Below are 21,179 nucleotides of genomic sequence, written 5' to 3' on the forward strand. Positions count from 1 at the left end.
ATTTGCGCCGCATTTTCACGATTTTTCAAAAATAGCAGACCTACAAGCTCGTAGCACTATTTTGCAATAGCTAAAGTATAACATAATGCTTAGTTAAAACACAAAGGGGTTCCCGCCGTTTAAAACTGAGTGCTCCTGCAAACTTTGGAAGCCAATCTTAGCCAATCAGAGAGAATGCAGGCCGAAAAGAATCTGGGCTGAAACAACACTCTGTTACACATGATAACTGATGCAGGGACAATGTATTCCAGGATTAAGACGAGGCTAATTAGTAATTAGTAAGTGGTTAGGAGAAGTTATTTTCCATAGAAAAATAGATGTCATTGTCTCACATGTTGGACTTCTCTCTGCACTTACATGATCTCCACCAGGAGGGTCCATTGGTGGAATTGGTGGAATTTCTTTATATAATAAGCAAAGGTGTGTTGATTAGCAGTTTGGACAGCATTTCTGACACCGTCGCTTTGAAAGGAAGCCCTTGGAATTCCCTTTGTGTATGAAATGCAACACACTTTTTTACATTGCCTTTCCTTGCCAATAATGCCACCATCGAGCACCATCGTTAGCGTTTAATCCATTTTGGGCGGGAACCCCGTTTGGTGTTAGCATTATGTTGTGCTTTAGCTATTGAAAAATAGCAGATCTACAAGCTCATAGCGCGCCACCGAGTGGCGCGCTACGTACGAGCTTGTAGGTCTGCTATTTTTGAAAAATCGAACAACGACTGACATAGAAACATAGCTTTTTCAGAAAACTGTCAGGATGTAGAAGACATTTTTTCTGATCTCAGGTCAAAATGGGTTAACATTTTCCACTTCTATACTGATGAGTTTCTATTAATATGCCTCTGATTGTGAGCGCTGGCCTCCTGGTAAGCCCGTAGCTCGCCACATGCTGTTTATTAGACAGAACATCATCACCCATTGCTCTTGGCAGCTGTGAATCCGTAGCCCATGCAGTGCCCTATCCCTCCATCCCCCCCTTTGGCCCTTGTGAGCCTATGACAGATGGGTATGCTGTATTATTACCCCAATTCACCCCCCCCCAACCCCCCCCCCCCCCATGGCTTGTACCCCTGTAATTAAAACAGATGACAGAATATTAGAAGAATGGAGTGCATGACTAAAATTCCTGGGACCAGATGCTCAGTGTTAAGACGGTTCCTCTCCTCTCCTCTCCTCTCCTCTCCTCTCCTCTCCTCTCCTCTCCTCTCCTCTCACTGCTGATTGGGTTGAACCACGTACGTGAGGCCAGTCTTCTCTTATTCACAGTCTGCGTCCCCACTGTGTTCTAACCTGTTTCTTCAGCTCAACCCACACCATGATCAAAGCTCTTCTCCAAGATGTTTCACAAAGGAATAATGGCTATATATGTTCACAATATAATGTGTACAGTATACCCTGCCTCGCATAGGAGAACATTCTCGTTTTGCTAGTTGAACTGAGTCAAGGTGATTCAAGGCCCATATATGAAGCATGCAAGCAACACTTGTAGTATCACTTGTTTCACTCTTCCCTTTGTATTAGTCATGGAACATGACATTCCAGCCTGCGTGCCTCATTATTCTCACCTCCAGCATTCTCTGGCTAGCTGGCTAATCAAACAGAAGCCATACCAATACTGTATTATGCCAGGCCTGGCCCCAGTTGGAGAGGGCCGAGCTTAGCTGATGGAGACGAGGCCATTGTATCTTGTCTGGAATGTCCACACCCTGACAGCTGTGGGGGAGACTCTGACTCATTCCTTTTCGTCTGTCTCTGTCCCCTATACCCCTCTTTTTATTTTGTTTTATTATTCTGTCTGTTCCTGTCCTCGACGCCTCACTTCACACGCCCATGTCTCCAGTAAAGCGACTTCATGGCAAAGGGTGCCAGCAGTGCCACAGTCGCCTGCCATTCAATTTCAAGTGCACCCCTGAGAATTCATGATTTGCAGCCCCAGTGAGTTTAACCCATTTTGACCTGGGAACGATTCTACAAAAATGTCTTCTAAATGCTTTTAGACAGTTTTCTGAAAAACCCCATGTTTCTATATGTCAGTGGTTCTCAAACTGTGTCATGTCAAGAACTCCCAAAAAATATATGTATTTGGCCGCCGACCCCCGTCTCAAAATATGTTGTTCAACAAAGATTTGAGTTAAAAACGTTCACTCTGAAAGAATATATATATTCAAAGATTTGTGCCACATTTTCACGATAAAAAAAAATGCGCCACTCGGTGGCGCGCTATGAGCTTGTAGATCTGCTATTTTTCAATAGCAAAATTATAACAATGTTTAAAACACCAAAAGGGGTTCCCGCCCAGAATGGCTTAAAGTGAGCAAACGGGCTTGTAATGAACAACTGATCAGGAAAAATGTCTCGTGTGTGTGTGTGTGTGTGTGATGTTCTAGACGGGCTGTATAGAGGGTATGCGTGTGACATCATCGTACCTGGAAGTTATGCGGGAACGCCCACTGAGTGGCAATAAACTACTTTCTGGCCTTGGCAGCCCATTCATCCAAACAGAAAAGTCCTGTCTGATTGCATTAAACAATGTTAAACTCACCAACATTGCAGCTGTACGAAAAGCTTGAATTATCCTCTTTCTATCTGCAAAGTTTTTGTTTAATAAAAATCCACCATATAAACATTATGAGCTACTTTCTGTCAAATGCCCTGCATTTGATTATTTTATTATTATTATTATAAGTGTCAGTTTGGAAGTGCTTGTTTTCAATAACACACCATTTTGCTGCCTCCTGCATTATGTGACATTTAGAAACAGGTGGTACACAGGACGCCTGAGGACGGTTGAGTGATTTCCAACGAGCGCTTCCAAACTCAACACTCCATGCTGCTCAATTATTTTGCCACTCAGTCTAGATGAGGGGGGGCGTGTCCTGATGGGAAAATCATGCATATGCATACTCTCTATTTAGTCCTATATACAGTAGTACACACATGTTTTAATATATTCAAATTAATATATTGTTTCATATTTTAATCACATCAGTAGTTTAAACATAATGTATGTTGTCGGAAATAAAGTTATGGAGCTTTTATGGTGGCTCTGGGGCGACTGTGGCTCAAGAGGTAGAGCAGGTCGTCCAATGATCCATGGGTCGGCGGTTCGAATCCCGGCTCCTCCTGGCTACATGTCGAAGTGTCCTTTGGGCAAGACACTGAACCCCAAATTGCTCCCGATGTGCTGGTTGGTACCTTGCATGGCGCCTTGGATAAAGGCGCTATATAAATGCACCATTTACCATTTATCTCTTATAGCTTACACACAGTACAGTAGCTGCAGACATTATATTAACCATGTGGAAGTATTTGCTCCCTCATTGAATCATTGAAGTGATTCATTGAATCGTCACTGATTCAATCGGATGTGTGTTTTTCTGTAGCCCTTTCTATATCACATGCAGAAGGTCACTACTCTGTGTCCAGGGTTAGCATTAGAATTAATGTTGTTGCTTAACCCATTTTGGACGGGATCCCCTTCTGGTGTAAGCATTATGTTATGCTTTAGCTATTGAAAAATAGCAGATCTACAAGCTCGTAGCGCGCCACTCGGTGGCGCGCTACGAGCTTGTAGGTCTGCTATTTTTGAAAAACCCGAAGAACGACTGACACAGAAACATAGCTTTTTCAGAAAACTGTCAGGATGTAGAAGACATTTTTAGAATCTGATCTCAGGTCAAAATGGGTTAAGTACTGTATTCTTGCATCCAAGGGAGCGTTGATGACATACGTGCTCCCCCTCTGTGGATGAAGAAAGAGAGAGACGGAATGAAAAGACAGTGTGAGCCAGACTGAAATGGAGTGAGTTAACCCATTTTGGGCGGGAACCCCCTTTGGTGTTTTAATTATGTTATACTTTAGCTATTGTAAAAATAGCAGACCTACAAGCTCGTAGCGCGCCACTCGGTGGCGCGCTACGAGCTTGTAGGTCTGCTATTTTTGAAAAATCGTGAAAATGTGGCCCAAATGTTTGAATATATTCTTTAACAGCGAACGTTAACCACTGACATAGAAATATGGGTTTTTCAAGAAAACTGTCAGGATTTAGAAGACATTTGTAGAATCGTTCCCAGGTCAAAATGGGTTAAGAGGGACACTGATTAAATCAAACCAAAGGAGAGAGAGAGAGAGAGAGAGAGAGAGATTAGCTCAGAGGCTCTCACTGGAGAGGGCGAGCAAGCTGCTCTGAAGATGAAACTGCCGAGTGCCAAACACTCTTCTTGATTCCCCGGCAATGCCTCTCACTTCGCTTCTCTCTCTCTCTCTCTCTCTCTCCTTTTGGACCGATCAGTGGCAAATGTTTTCGCTGGCTTTTGTTAAGCTTATGGCCTCCTATTTACATAACATTAATTCATGAAATATTGGACTATTGGATCAGAAATGAAAAATGCAAAAAATTCCCCATGAATTCATTAAGGCTTCATGGGGTGGGTAATTGAAGAAGAAAAAAATCACACTCGTGTGAAGTGAGGGGCGCTCTTATCATACATCATCCAAAAAAACACGTCAAAGCACGTCAAATAACCACGTCAAATAACCATGTCAAACCACGTCAAATAACCACGTCAAATAACCAATCAAATAATCCCATTCTGTGCTACAAACACACAAAGCTGTGCATAGGTGGGCTAGCTCCCCTCAAAAAAGTTATTTTGGGGTGAACTACCCCTTTAAGAGATTGAGAACTTCCTCTGACAGGCAGTTAAATGCAAACAAAAAAAATCTCATCTTTAAGTGATTAAGAGATCCTTAAATCTTGTGAAAATGTTTTAGAGTGCCCCTTTTGCAACCAGATCTTATTGTAATGATGTTTGGGAGACATGAAACCCTTTCCTGGGGTTTTTATGTGGGTAATACGCAGTGGTGGAAAAAGTACAAAAATATTTTACTTAAAGGACCTATAACATACAATTTAACTTTTTCAATTTCTTTTGTGTTTTTGGGGCTCCCATATGTGTTTTCTATCCCCACAAATAACCAATTTTGAATAATCAGGCTTTCATATCATATGGGTGCTTTAATGGAAATTGCTCTCAGGAACAGCTCAACTGATTTTGTCCTCATCGTGATGTCATCAATGTCACCCTACTTTGTATAATTCCCCCTCTTCTTCAGTGTTTAGTTCCAAATTAGCATTTCCACTTGTTTACATTGTCCACCATTGTTGATTTTCTAAGCTGGCATGGAATGGAAACAAGCCTGGTTATATCTAGCATCAGTATTATAATGACTCAAATATTAAATAATCTGCATATCAGCACCCCCACCACCTCAGGACATTGTGGTACTGCAGCTAAAACTGCTTTCAAAGTCCAGAAAGAAATGACAAGGACTGGTTATATCAGAGTGGTGATTGAGTCTCAAACCATTAGAAATAACTTTGAGGGACATAGACAATATGATATTAAATATTAAAAGCAGTTTTAAAATGCATGTTATTTGCGCTTTAAGTAAGTACAGTTATTCTACTTGAAAGTTACTTAAGTAAAAGTAACCAATTAGAAAATTACTTAAAGGACAACTTTAGTTTTTTTCAACCAAGGTTCATGTTTTAGGTTCTTATTAGAGAAAGTAAAAGATGAGTGTTAATTTGTTTTAATTTGCTGCTTTCTTTCGTTTTAGGGATTTTAGCTGTTTTTGACAGGGGGGCGGGGGCATTCGAGCATGGGGCTAAATATGTATTTTTTTACAAAATGTTATAGCGATTTCTTTTTTTATTATTTACTATAGTCCTACTAGACCCCAAGAAATTACATTTGGCCACAGAAGATCACGGGATCTACTGAATGTGTCAAACTGGCATATTGAGCCTATGACACACAGAGTGGCTTCCCCCCAGTAGGCTACCTTCACATTCAGTAGATCCTGTGATCTTCTGTGGCCAGATGTAATTTCCTGGGGTCTATTAGGACTATAGTAAATAATACAAAAATAAATCACCATAATATTTTGTAAAAAAATACATATTTAGCCCCATGCTCGAATGCCCCCGCCCCTCTGTCAAAAACAGCTAAAATCCCTAAAACGAAAGAAAGCAGCAAATGAAAAAAAAAACTCATCTTTTACTTTCTCTAATAACAACCTAAAACATGAACCTTGGTTGAAAAAAACTAAAGTTGTCCTTTAAGTAAAAGTATAAAAGTAGCTCACATTAAATGTAATTAAGTATCAAAAGTACTTAAGTATAAAAGTACTTAAGTATAAAAGTACAAGTAAAAAGTACAAAATGCTTTTCAAAATGCCTACAAAGAAATTAAGTCCAAAATGTTTCATCCTGTCAAAAGTGGCTTGCCATTCATTATCAATGGCATTTAATGTTTGTGTTAGGACAATGTTTTTGTTTACATACACGCACCCTCAGGGTGCAAGCTCACACAAAATATATTTCACAGTCAAATACATATTAATTTAGGGGTCCTTGAATGGTTTTCCAATGGCTCTCTCTCCATTGCAAAACAGACATCATAATGATTTCTCCATATAAATAATCGATCAAGAGCCAGAGCTTGAAAATATCTTCTAATTCTAGTCAACAAAGCCTGCAGTATAGGCTACGCAATGTGGATGACATTATTTCAATAAAGTAGAAACACGAGGGAGAAAGTTGAAACAGCTATCAACTTTAACGACCGTCCCGTTCGACAGACGTTTTGATGCAATGTGCGGTAAGACTACAGTGATTAGTATTGTCATCACCTGGGTGGGTGAGTTGTGTTGTAGGCCTACCGGTATGTGTTCACAACACAGCCCTGCAAAATAACAGCTATGATGACGAGCTGTCGAGCTGACGCAAACAGAGCCGATGCAGAAGCACACACACACACACACACACACACACACACACACACACACCGCACGCTGTTTATTCACCGCACCTTAGGCTGAGCTCAGACCTTTACTGCATTGCTGTATGCTTGTTGGATGAATGTTGTGTAGTGTCATGGCCGCCCCAATGCATTTCCAATGGAGGTCACATGGTTTGACACAACATTTGTGTTGTGTGAGGGGGAGGGGGCAGTCGAAACACAGCTGAAAGCCATACAACAGACCATGTGACCTCCATTGGAAATGCATTGGGGCGGCCATGACACTCACAACGCTGTAAATGTCTGAGTGAGTCCATAGAGAGAGAGAGAGAGAGACGTGCGCTTCTGTCCAGCTTTTCACCACACCACCATGCTTCTCTGTGTGAATGTGAACGAATGAGTGAGGGCGAGGCGATGACTTTATAAACGTTATGCTGAAAATGTGGGGATTGTGAAATGACTGAAATCAAGCGAGCCCTGCATATTTCGCATGTTGTGCGCGCACTGCGCGGAAATATGCGATTAAGATTTGAATTTGTAACGAAAGGTGTCCAATTTTAATGTAGCAGATTAAAAGTACGATTTTTTCCTTGTATTAACGAAGTAAAAGTAAAAGTACAGAAAAAGAAAAATACTCAAAAGTACAAATTCTCAAAACTTGTACTTAAGTACAGTAACGAAGTAATTGTACTTTGTTACTTTTACACCTTTGGTAATACGTGTTTTTAGACATTTTAGTATTTCAAAGTGTGCATGAACTCCATGATGTCATTACATGGACACTGGACTCACTTATTTTCTGGACTACAATTCCCATAATGCTTTGGTGCACTGCTCCTCCTCCTTGTGGATAGGGGGAGGGCTGTTTTACGGAGGCATATATCTAAATGACGGAGCAGTTGCGCCAAGACCCGCCCGGCAGGCGAGTTGAGGCAGCTGGCAGAATGGGGTTTTGTGTTTGTATCAGAAGGTGAAGTTCCGCCCGCGCCTTCCTTGGCTACTAGTAGTAGGGCGGGGATGAACTACTACGAGCGCTCCTTTCCTGAGCTATCCTAGGAATAAAAAACGTGCGCCCGGCAGCACTGTTTAACCCATTTTGGACTGATGTCGATTGAAAAAAAGGCTTCTAAATCCTAATAGTTTTCTGAAAAACCCATGTTTCTATGTCAGTTGTGCTCAACCTTTTTCATGTCAAGGAACCCCAGAATTATCTCTATTGGGCCACGGACCCCCATCTCAAAATATGTTGTTCCAGGGAACCCCCCCCCCCCCCCCCCCCCAGAAGTAATATTTTAGTTAAAAATGTTCGCTCTGAAATATATATTCAAAGATTTGCACCACATTTTCACAACTTTTCAAAAATAGCAGACCTACAAGCTCGTAGCGCGCCATATTTTCACAATCTGATACAACGCCGGCTAGCCTACTTTCTAATGTTTGGATACTTGTCATTAATAATTCAACAAAAAATGCTTATAACACGCAAAAATACATTGCATTAAACAAGCGGGTCTTTGCGCAACCGCTCCGTCATTTAGATGCCTCAGTAAGACAACATGTAGTCCAGGAAGGAAGTGAGCCCAGTATCCATGACATCATGGAGTCCATGGACACGTTGAATGGAGTCCGCATGGACACGTTGAAATACTAAAATATCTAAAAACACGTATTAGCCACATAAAAACCCCCCAGGAAAGTGTTTCTTGTCTCCCAAACATCATTAAAATAAGATCTGGTTGCAAAAGGGGTGAAGTGTCCCTTTAACCCAGGGTTCCCCAATTAATTTTCCTCAAGGGCCATATTTTGACTAGGGTACCAGGCTGGGGGCCGAGTCCGCACGCACAAGGTCGAGGTCTTGCCCTGAAAATTCATTTTCAGGGCAAGACCCCATTTGAAAAGGATGCCCAGTTTGACATGCATAGGCTACTGACCCCCATTTAATGCCATTTATATCTGGGACCCCCTAAATTCTTCCAGGGGCCACAAGGGGGCGCTCCGTGGGGGCCGCCTATTGGGGAACCCTAAGGATGACCAATTTAATATTGGTGGTTATCTTATCCCTAAAAGATATGGTCAACTCAGTACATTTGGATAATGATTGTAGAATGTCAACTCAGTACATTTGGATAATGATTGTAGAATGAACAGCCAAGGCATGGTTAACAGGGCAATAGTGATGGATTACAAACACAACTCTGCAGTTTTTTTGTAGTGTCTGGAAAAATCTATTTAGAAATAATATGCTTGACTGACTGCTTTGACCCTATCAACCTTTCCTTAAAAATATAATATAAGAACTCGCAATGCCTCGTGGCAGTTTCTCTTGAGCTGTGCTGTCTCGTCACTTCTCGACTTAACTCTGGGCTTATATTTCTGACCTCCTTTACCAAGTGGGGTCACAGAGTCAATAGATGTCCTCATTTTTGCTGAGGAATAATTCTCCACCAAATCATCACATGAATGGGATAGACATGGCAGATTCAAAAGAATGTAGCTTTGTCAATCAAAGCAGCACTTGGATTGGTATTGGTATTGCATGCAATTAGCCTACATTAACCATTAAAACCAGGGGTGCCCAAAAGGTAGATCGCGATCCAGTAGATCACTAAGGGCCTAAGGCTGTGCAGGTAGATCATGGCATGGTCCTACAAATATATTTAATTTAAATATAAAGAAAATGGCATCTGACACTTGAATTAAGGTGACTTATTTGATTGACAAGTTATTATAAAAAAATAAACCCTATACCAATTCCATTTCCCCTTTCCAAGTGTTTGTCTTATGTCTTACTGTAACGCTAGTGCCGCTATGCCAAAGCCCCCTCAGGTAAATTCTTAACCCATTCTGGACGTGAACCCCTTTTGGTGTTTTAACTAAGCATTATGTTATACTTTAGCTATTGAAAAATAGCAGATCTACAAGCTAGGGAGGGAGTTTGGCCTGACGTCAAAATTAAAAAAATGTCTTCTAAATTCTGACAGTTTTCTGAAATACCTCATGTTTCTATATCAGTGGTGCTCCATATTTCATGTCAAGGACCCCAAAAATGATATGAAATTGGCCACGACCCCCCCCCCCATCTGAAAATATGTTATTCCAGGAACCCCTCAGAAGCAAATATTTGAGTTAAAAATGTTCGCTCAGGCCTGGGCCATGGCTCAGTGGTCCAGGCACCTTGGCTGGTAATCCAGTCTGGCAGTGTGCCGCGGGTTCGACTCCCGATCCCGACGACCTTTACTGCATGTCTTCCCCCCATCTCTCTCCCCATTTCCTGTCAGCCTACTGTCTGTTCCTCCATAAAAAAATATAAAATAAAGGCGAAAGCCACAAAAAAAAACAGTAAAAAAAGCACTCGGTGCTTGTAGATCTTCTATTTTTCAATAGCTAAAGTATAACGTAATGCTTGAAACACCAAAAGGGGTTCCCGCCCAAAATGGGTTAAAAGCACCAGGAAGACTGCCGGAAGTACCATTAGAACTATACCGGTACCAGGGACGTGGTGGGCCCATAATTCAGCCCGGGAAGTGGAGTTGCGGAGGCCCTCTATTTTATTAATAGAAGAAAAAAAACGGCTGGCCCAGACCGGCCTGGACTGGACCGGCCATTCGGGAGTTGTCCCGAATTTCCCAATGGCCAGCACGTCCCTGACCGGTACGTCTCGAGCGAGTGGAAGTTGAAAGCGGTCTCAGGTTTGAGGTCAGGGTTGACGCACATGGCCGGCAGTGAACACCCGCCAAACCTGCATGAACCTTAGAGTATATATTAATAGAGACGGCACCCGGAGGAAACCCTGAGGCCAAATGGACATAGTGGCCGAATTTTTCATTGCAGCTCGAGCCCGTTGACTATCATTGCTCACGTTCATGTTATTGGGCCAATGACACGTGAACGAATGTTTCATACGTGAACGCGCGCAAACATGTTCATGTTATTGGGGCAATCCATCCCAGAATGCACTCTGTTCCTACCCGCTCAAAAACGCCTCATGCGCTTTTGAGCAACTTAATGCAAGTGGATGGGAGGAGGAAACCGGTGCCGTCTTTATTCATATATACAAGGCATGAACCTCCATTGTTGGCCTGCAGCTTCATTATTATTATGATCACGCAGCTAAAACTACAGTGTAAGGATTTATAAAATACCTTGAGTGTTGGGAATTGCAATAAGGCATCTTTTGGGTGGCTTGCACACACACACACACAACACACAGAAGGTTGATATTTCAACACAATAGCATGGTAATATGAAAGTTAAAGTGTGAGAGTTCGATCGATGAGAGGCTCTCAGAGTATTACAGAGACTGGAATCAATAATATTGCCTGTGCTTATACTCCCCTCAGCAGGGACATGCACAGTGCACACATAGACATCAAAGGGGGCTTCAGCCCCTGCCCCGGCCTTTTACCCGTCTGTAAAACAACTGCACCTCTCCAGACCACGAATGCAGCATTTACTACATGGTGACAGAAATGCAAATGCCCCTCCTTTCCATGCTATACCGGAAGGCATGCATTCAGTCTCCTGAACTTGAACACAGCATTTTGCGTTGAACAAATTTGTTTCCAAATTATTTAAACTCTCTTTTACAATGGAAAACTATTTCTTATCATACACACTCTCAAGATTATTTGATGCTTGAGACCATACATACCTCCACCACTTCTGGAAAATCTGCTTTCAAGTGCGCTGCCCCACACACTTGGAACACCTTACAAACTTCACTAAAGTACAGCTCTCTTCCTTCTCTATATCGCTTTCAACTTGATATATCAACGTTGGTAAATATCAACTGTACCCGTTTTAATTGAGTTGATCACTATGTAATGTTCCTTTATTATTAGTATTACCAGTAATTTACTTTATTCATCTATGTTTTGTTTTCTTTGTCCCCCCCATTGTACAGTGTTGTAATCTCGGCACCACTGAAAAAGAGGGTCTCAGCCCTCAGTGTGTTCTCCGAGAACTAAATAAAGGTTGAAATGAAATAAAAACATGTCGTTACACACCGCATCGCCACTATATAGCTAAAGAGTGCTGGGTTGCGCCCCGAAAATAGCTGATCTACAAGCTCTCAACGCGTCGCAGCGCGACGCGTTGAGAGCTTGTAGATCTGCTATTTTTGTCCAAAAGTGCCCTCTTGTGGGAATTCAGCCCCTACCTCTCTAACACTCTCTGCACGTCCCCTCCCCTCAGGCTCACACCAACAGCAATGATTCCTGTAATGGTTTAGGAAGAAACTGAAAATTAGCTTCCATATGACCTCATTTAGTCCAGCTTGACCGTCGGGCACTACTTAAGCAGCTTTCAGTTAAGAAACCTTAATAATAATAATGAAGTTAAGCTCGTAATTGAAAGGCTGAGAAAAGATTGGGAGAAGGAAAACAGCACGGCAGAATTAAACTACAGTATGGCAGCAGCAGGAGTGGTGTGTGTGAAATAACTGGAACTCATTGATTTCCGATACCTTGAGCGTGCTCTCTGATGTGCTATGCATGACGGATTACATCAGATCAAATGTATGCGGCTCGATATCATTAATCCATTGAGACCTGGAACGCATCCATGTCACGTTAGCGTTAGCGTTTTAAACATTATGTTATAATTTAGCTATTGAAAAATAGCAGATCTACAAGCTCATAGCGCGCCACCGAGTGGCGCGCTATGAACTTGTAGGTCTGCTATTTTTGAAAAATCGTTAAAATGTGCCTCAAATCTTTCCGAAAATTGTCATGATTTAGAAAACTTTTTTTTTTTAATTTCGACGTCAGGCCTGAATGGGTTAATACACCAGTAAGACGGCCTAAAGGGCGAGGTCTGGGAATGCCCATATATGGACCTTTTTTTTTCTTTCTTTTTTTTTAACCCATTTTGACCTGAGATCAGATTCTAAAAACGTCTTCTACATCCTGACAGTTTTCTGAAAAAGCTATGTTTCTGTGTCAGTCGTTCTTCGATTTTTCAAAAATAGCAGATCTACAAGCTCATAGCGCGCCACTCGGTGGCGCGCTATGAGCTTGTAGATCTGCTATTTTTCAATAGCTAAAGCATAACATAATGCTAACACCAAAAGGGGTTCCCGCCCAAAATGGGTTAATTGACGTTTTCTGGCCGGGTAGGGCGTAAAATGTGTGCTAATTAGTAAGGCCAGGTGGGGCCTCGATCGGGCCATCCCAGTTATGGCCCAGGTAGGGCCGGCCGGGCCTTAATTATTATTATTTTTAAATTTCGGGCCTGTTGAGAACTCTAGTTTTCACCGGCTGCCGTGCGCAGCTGCGTGCGTCTAGAGTTTAAATGGACAGGTATCGGTCAAAAGGGAGACATCGAAGAGGAAGGATGGATGGGGAAGGATCAACATATGGAATGTCATAGAACAGGTCAGCTCCATATATGGAGATCTAAGGGTTTGAGGTTTGAGGTCAGATGTAGAGTTGCTGGCTGGCTCCATATATGCAGATCTTAGGTGATGATCCAGTCTTCTCCATGTACGGCTATCCAGGGTTTGATGAGGTCAGTGTCGTGATCTTCATATATGGAGACGGCCATATATGGAGCGTGTCGAGAGGCGTGACGGACTGACGGACGGGCTGACAGGTTTTTGTGTGTGTGTGTGTGTGTGTGTGTGTGTGTGTGTGTGTGTGTGTGTGTGTGTGTGTGTGTGTGTGTGTGTGTGTGTGTGTGTGTGTGTGTGTGTGTGTGTGTGTGTGTGTGTGTGTGTGTGTGTGTGTGTGTGTGTGTGTGTGTGTGTGTGTGAGAGAGATCAGTGGGGAGATCGGCAGTTCTGGAAAGTCCTTGTGCAGTCAGTGGTAAACGTGGCTGCACTCACACATTGTGTGTGTGTATGGGGCGTAACACATCACACATTGTGTGTGTGTATGGGGCGTAACACATCACACATTGTGTGTGTGAAGGTGTGTATGGGGCGTAACACATCACACATGCTGCACGTGACAGTCTGTGAGTCCAAGCTGTGGAGAACTGACTGTGACTGCGAAGTAGACTGACTTTAATCAAAATGGCAGGTGTGGGAAATTTGCCAATTCAAGCTCAGGCTGCATGGGGTAATTGGGGTTGTCATGGCCAGTGCTGCCGTCAGGCATACGCACAGTACACACTGCATAGGGCAACACCCCGAGGGGGGCAACAAGACACTGTGCATAGGGGCAACACCCCGAGGGGGGCAACACCCCGAGGGGGGCAACACCCCACACTGTGCATAGGGCAACACGCCGAGGGGGGCAACAAGACACTGTGCATAGGGGCAACACCCCGAGGGGGGCAACACCCCGAGGGGGGCAACACCCCACACTGTGCATAGGGCAACACGCCGAGGGGGGCAACAAGACACTGTGCATACTAGGGGCAACACCCCGAGGGGGGCAACAAGACACTGTGCATAGGGGCAACACCCCAAGGGGGGCAACAAGACACTGTGCATACTAGGGGCAACACCCCGAGGGGGGGCAACAAGACACTGTGCATAGGGCAACACCCCGAGGGGGGCAACAAGACACTGTGCATACTAGGGGCAACACCCCGAGGGGGGGCAACAAGACACTGTGCATAGGGCAACACCCCGAGGGGGGCAACAAGACACTGTGCATACTAGGGGCAACACCCCGAGGGGGGGCAACAAGACACTGTGCATAGGGCAACACCCCGAGGGGGGCAACAAGACACTGTGCATAGGGGCAACACCCCGAGTGGGGCAACAAGACACTGTGCATAGGGCAACACCCCGAGGGGGGCAACAAGACACTGTGCATAGGGGCAACACCCCGAGTGGGGCAACAAGACACTGTGCATAGGGGCAACACCCCGAGGGGGGGCAACAAGACACTGTGCATAGGGCAACACCCCGAGGGGGGCAACAAGACACTGTGCATACTAGGGGCAACACCCCGAGGGGGGGCAACAAGACACTGTGCATAGGGCAACACCCCGAGGGGGGCAACAAGACACTGTGCATACTAGGGGCAACACCCCGAGTGGGGCAACAAGACACTGTGCATAGGGCAACACCCCGAGGGGGGCAACAAGACACTGTGCATAGGGCAACACCCCGAGGGGGGGCAACAAGACACTGTGCATAGGGCAACACCCCGAGGGGGGCAACAAGACACTGTGCATAGGGCAACACCCCGAGGGGGGCAACAAGACACTGTGCATACTAGGGGCAACACCCCGAGTGGGGCAACAAGACACTGTGCATAGGGCAACACCCCGAGGGGGGCAACAAGACACTGTGCATAGGGGCAACACCCCGAGTGGGGCAACAAGACACTGTGCATACTAGGGGCAACACCCCGAGGGGGGGCAACAAGACACTGTGCATACTAGGGGCAACACCCCGAGGGGGGGCAACAAGACACTGTGCATAGGGCAACACCCCGAGGGGGGCAACAAGACACTGTGCATAGGGGCAACACCCCGAGGGGGGCAACAAGACACTGTGCATAGGGGCAACACCCCGAGGGGGGCAACACCCCGAGGGGGGCAACACCCCACACTGTGCATAGGGCAACACGCCGAGGGGGGCAACAAGACACTGTGCATAGGGGCAACACCCCGAGGGGGGCAACACCCCGAGGGGGGCAACACCCCACACTGTGCATAGGGCAACACGCCGAGGGGGGCAACAAGACACTGTGCATACTAGGGGCAACACCCCGAGGGGGGCAACACCCCGAGGGGGGCAACACCCCACACTGTGCATAGGGCAACACGCCGAGGGGGGCAACAAGACACTGTGCATACTAGGGGCAACACCCCGAGGGGGGCAACAAGACACTGTGCATAGGGGCAACACCCCAAGGGGGGCAACAAGACACTGTGCATACTAGGGGCAACACCCCAAGGGGGGCAACAAGACACTGTGCATAGGGCAACACCCCGAGGGGGGCAACAAGACACTGTGCATACTAGGGGCAACACCCCGAGGGGGGGCAACAAGACACTGTGCATACTAGGGGCAACACCCCGAGGGGGGGCAACAAGACACTGTGCATAGGGCAACACCCCGAGGGGGGCAACACCCCACACTGTGCATAGGGCAACACCCCGAGGGGGGCAACAAGACACTGTGCATACTAGGGGCAACACCCCGAGGGGGGGCAACAAGACACTGTGCATAGGGCAACACCCCGAGGGGGGCAACAAGACACTGTGCATACTAGGGGCAACACCCCGAGGGGGGGCAACAAGACACTGTGCATAGGGCAACACCCCGAGGGGGGCAACAAGACACTGTGCATACTAGGGGCAACACCCCGAGGGGGGGGCAACAAGACACTGTGCATAGGGCAACACCCCGAGGGGGGCAACAAGACACTGTGCATAGGGGCAACACCCCGAGTGGGGCAACAAGACACTGTGCATACTAGGGGCAACACCCCGAGGGGGGGCAACAAGACACTGTGCATACTAGGGGCAACACCCCGAGGGGGGGCAACAAGACACTGTGCATAGGGCAACACCCCGAGGGGGGCAACAAGACACTGTGCATACTAGGGGCAACACCCCGAGGGGGGGCAACAAGACACTGTGCATAGGGCAACACCCCGAGGGGGGCAACAAGACACTGTGCATACTAGGGGCAACACCCCGAGGGGGGGCAACAAGACACTGTGCATAGGGCAACACCCCGAGGGGGGCAACAAGACACTGTGCATAGGGGCAACACCCCGAGTGGGGCAACAAGACACTGTGCATAGGGCAACACCCCGAGGGGGGCAACAAGACACTGTGCATAGGGGCAACACCCCGAGTGGGGCAACAAGACACTGTGCATACTAGGGGCAACACCCCGAGGGGGGGCAACAAGACACTGTGCATACTAGGGGCAACACCCCGAGGGGGGCAACAAGACACTGTGCATAGGGCAACACCCCGAGGGGGGCAACAAGACACTGTGCATAGGGGCAACACCCCGAGTGGGGCAACAAGACACTGTGCATACTAGGGGCAACACCCCGAGGGGGGGCAACAAGACACTGTGCATAGGGCAACACCCCGAGGGGGGCAACAAGACACTGTGCATAGGGGCAACACCCCGAGGGGGGCAACACCCCACACTGTGCATAGGGGCAACACCCCGAGGGGGGCAACACCCCACACTGTGCATAGGGGCAACACCCCGAGGGGGGCAACACCCCACACTGTGCATAGGGGCAACACCCCGAGGGGGGCAACACCCCACACTGTGCATAGGGGCAACACCCTGAGGGGGCAACACCCCGAGGGGGGCAACAGGACACTGTGCATAGGGGCAACACCCCACACTGTGCATAGGGGCAGCACCCCGAGGGGGGGCAACACCCCACACTGTGCATAGGGGCAACACCCCGAGTGGGGCAACAAGACTATCCTCATAATAATACTTTTACGCTTAATAATGTGATTTCAATAGCGTGCAGTATAAAGACTAAGGGGTCAGCGGTGATAAGAAATCGGGAATAGACAATTTAGGAATAAAACAATTACAGAAACAGAAACACATGAGAAAATCAAAAGGCTATATTAGGAGCCAAAGCAGAAACGCAGTAACAACATGCTCTTCTACACACTGGCAAAGAATGAGCATAAGCTAATAAAGTCCAGTCAAGTGCCAAGCTGACGAGGGAAGTGATAACACCTGAGTAGCTGAAGTAGGCAGGGAATTGCATGGCTAATGACAGAGACGAGGCATTCTGAAGTTAATTGCAATATGGCATTAGTTGGACGGAGGGGAAGAAAACACTTTGACAAGTTAAGAAAGGAATTAATTAAGAAAGGAATTAATTAACATTTGTAAAATACCACTTTCTATAGCTCAGGAATCACCCTCAAGGAGTTTGTTTAAACACCATTTTTTGTATTGCTTTAAATACCCAGATAATTATTATTCTAAAATACACTTTACAATCAAACGTATTGTTAATTTGATTTAAATTCCATGTGGATAGATTCTTAGCCAACTAACAAAAAATCACACCCGTGTGAACCGAGTGGTGCAAACCCCCCTCTCTGTCTCTCTCTCTCTCTCTCTCATTAGCAGGCAACATGCAGCACTATCTCTCTCTCTCTCCGTTTCTGGCACAACAGTGCCACTTTTGGTACTCATTGGTACTGGTCACATAGTCACACACAAACACGGACACGGACATTGCTGTTCGTTGGAGTGGTTGCACCACTCAAAAAATGGATCCGCATTCATTCATTCATGCTCGCTCACTCATTCACTCGCTCACCGTTACGATCTATAGGGAATGCCACCTGTTTTAGCACGACTGCACGTGGGAGGAAACCTCTGGCCTGAGGCTGACACGCACGCACGCACGCACGCACGCACGCACGCACGCACATACACACACACACAAACACACGCACTCTTTCTCTCTGTCTCCCTCCCTCACTTGTGGTGAGATGATTTATAGCTAGATTCAATTGCTCTGGCATCTGAAAAAATTATGAAAAGAAATGAATTAGCCTTCAGTGACCCTGCTGTCCATCTGCCTCTGGCTGTACACTATAGGCTGCCCATACACACAAATGTACACGCACACACACACTATATCACAGAAATACACGTACAATAGAACTGCACTGGTATACTCACCTTGAAAGTAATTCATATCTAAACAACTGTGCTTATACCTGTCAACTGTCTTCACTAAATAAATTCCACTCCTACAGACATGATCTAACCTTAGACACAGATGTATGAATATAGCCTACTGTACTGTTTCTCAGCTGAAAGGGTAGTGGTGTGTAGTGTAACTGGTGCTGTTAGGAGGACCTTTGTAACACAGCTGGGGTTAGATTGGCAACCCCGCCTTCTAACACATTAAAGTGAAGGATATTGTTTGTTAAAAGAAACTGCAAACTTCTAACAGCAAAATTACTGCAGCAATTTAACAGGTTTCATTATGTTAATTGAGTAATTCCATGCAGGCTTTCTTACCTTTATTTGTAGTTGTTACGTCCCCACCAACTCCAGGTGTTATTTTGTGCAAAAGCGCATTTCCCCTACCGCCCTCAATGAATTGAATTGCATTGAATTGAATGGGGCTATGGGGTGTTGTGCTAATTCGCTTATTTCCATCGCTCAAAAATCTTTTTTTTAATATATCCTCTCTTCATAATGTAAATAGTATCCCAAGCGGCACACTTTACTAGTTATTTCGATGGAAATAAGCGAATTAGCACAAAAAACCAACCCCCATTGAGGGCTTATGGTAGGGGAAATAGCCAATAATGCACTTTTGCACAAAATAACACCTGGACCTCTTTGGTGGGGACGTAACAACTACAAATAAAGGTAAGAAAGCCTTCTAGCATGGAATTCTCCTTTAAGGAATACTTCACCTCCAAAATGACTTTTTTTTTCTCTTTCTGTCAGTTACTCACCCTGCGAAGCCTTGGATAAAATGGTGAATTACTACATGTTGTAAAGATCGAGCATTCATGGAATGTGTGTGGGTAGCGCACGCTCTCCCAAAAAGTGCCAAAATCCCCTGCAATTAGCCATATTCACACAGCTGCCATATTGCCAGCAAGGTGATACCTAGGTGACACTTCATCCAAACAGAAAAGTCCTCTCTAATTATATTAAACAACATCAAAATCACCAACATTGCAGCTGTAGGGAAAGCTTGAATTATCCTCTTTCAATCTGTAAAGTGTTTGTTTCATAAAAATCCACCGTAGACATTTTATGAGCTACTTCCTGTCAAGACATTCCTTGCAGATGATTTTTTTCTAAGTGCTGGAGTTTGGAAGTGCTCGTTGACTATCACTCAACTGCCATGCGTACCACCTGTTTAGAATGTGCACATAAAGCAGGAGGCAGCAGGAGGTTGCTTTACTGATAACGAGTGCTTCCAAACTCTGGTACTTAATTAATCATATGCAAGGAATTTCTTGACAGGAAGTAGCTCATAAAATGTCTACGGTGGATTTTTATTAAACAAAAACTTTACAGATTGAAAGAGGATAATTCAAGCTTTCCCTACAGCTGCAATGTTGGTGATTTTGACGGTGTTTAATATAATTAGAGAGGACTTTTCTGTTTGGATGAATGGGCTGTCTATGGGAAGTGTCACCTAGGTATCACCTTGCTGGCAAGATGGCAGCTGTGTGAATATCATCAATAGTCTTTCTGTTGGTAGAGAGGGTATATGCTCGTGACATCATCATACCCGGAAGTTATGCGGGAAGCCGGGAACGCCTACTGAGTGGAGAAAAAAAAAAAACTACTTTCTGGCCTTGACAGCCCATACATCCAAACAGAAAAGTTCTATCTGATTGCATTAAACAACGTTAAACAATGTTAAACTCACTTTGCAACTCGATTTGCCACTCCACTTTTTTTTTTTTTTGTAATGTTTTTTTTGTGGCTTTCGCCTTTTTTTTTATATATATTTTTATAGAGGGACAGACAGTAGGATGACAGGAAATGGGGAGAGAGATGGGGGAGTGACATGCAGTGAAGGCCGTTGGGATCGGGAGTCGAACCCGCGGCACACTGCCAGACTTGGACTACCGGCCAAGGTGCCTGGACCGCTGAGCCACGGCCCAGGCCTGCCACTCCACTTTATGCATGCGCATATACCCTCTCTATTCACTGTTGTGTTGAGTTGAGATCCTTTGGTGGACATTGGATGATTGCACTCTCCCACAGTAATGACACAGTGAGGAAAATACAACACATATTGGCCATTTTAGTTTTACATTTGATTAATTTTAAGGGACCTTGGTATAGTGTGGGGACTGTGGAGGATCCATACGCAACCACAACATCTTGGCACCTCCTCCTCCTCGTGCTGTTCACCAACCTAGCCACATTTAGCTGTGGGATGACGTCCCATTCCTCAACCAGGATTCGTTGCAAGTCAGCCAATGTGGTTCTGCTGTTGGCAAGAGATTCTGAGAAACACTAATGCCTTTAATTCCAGCAATGAAAACCTCATCTTGTTTAGTTCCCCTGCTGTATATTCTGACATGTTAAACCTATCTTGTATATAGTTCCCCTGCTGTATATTCTGATATGTTTATAGAAAAACAAACCACAAGAATCCACTGCTCTCACTGAGAGAGCTGCACTGGTGTGTCTGAAATCTGGATCCGTGCGTGTGTGCGTGCGTGTGTGCGTGCGACACTACTGGCATTAGGGAGAAATGCTGAATGTGATTTCTTTATGCTTTAGCTTCATTAGTCTCTAGTCATTGACTTTATTTCTAAGTACTGTACATGCATGGCCCAATCGCTCTAGTAACCATATTCACACGCCTGACAATTTGGCATAGTTGATGATGGTGGGTTTCCCATGTTCTGAACATAATTGTGACATTTCTTACATGTAAAGTCAGAATATCAATGTCCATTGCACTCA

General features: G+C 45.3%; 1 protein-coding gene across 4 annotated transcripts in view; it reads left to right on the forward strand.

The window, feature by feature from the left end:
- The window catches only part of LOC306920950 (heterogeneous nuclear ribonucleoprotein C-like), an 84,203-nt gene that overhangs the window by 46,180 nt on the left and 16,844 nt on the right, over nucleotides 1–21,179 (forward strand). The window lies entirely within an intron of this gene.

This window comes from Electrona antarctica, assembly GCF_951216825.1.
Source record: "Electrona antarctica genome assembly, chromosome: 3".
In the NCBI taxonomy this organism is placed as follows: domain Eukaryota; kingdom Metazoa; phylum Chordata; class Actinopteri; order Myctophiformes; family Myctophidae; genus Electrona; species Electrona antarctica.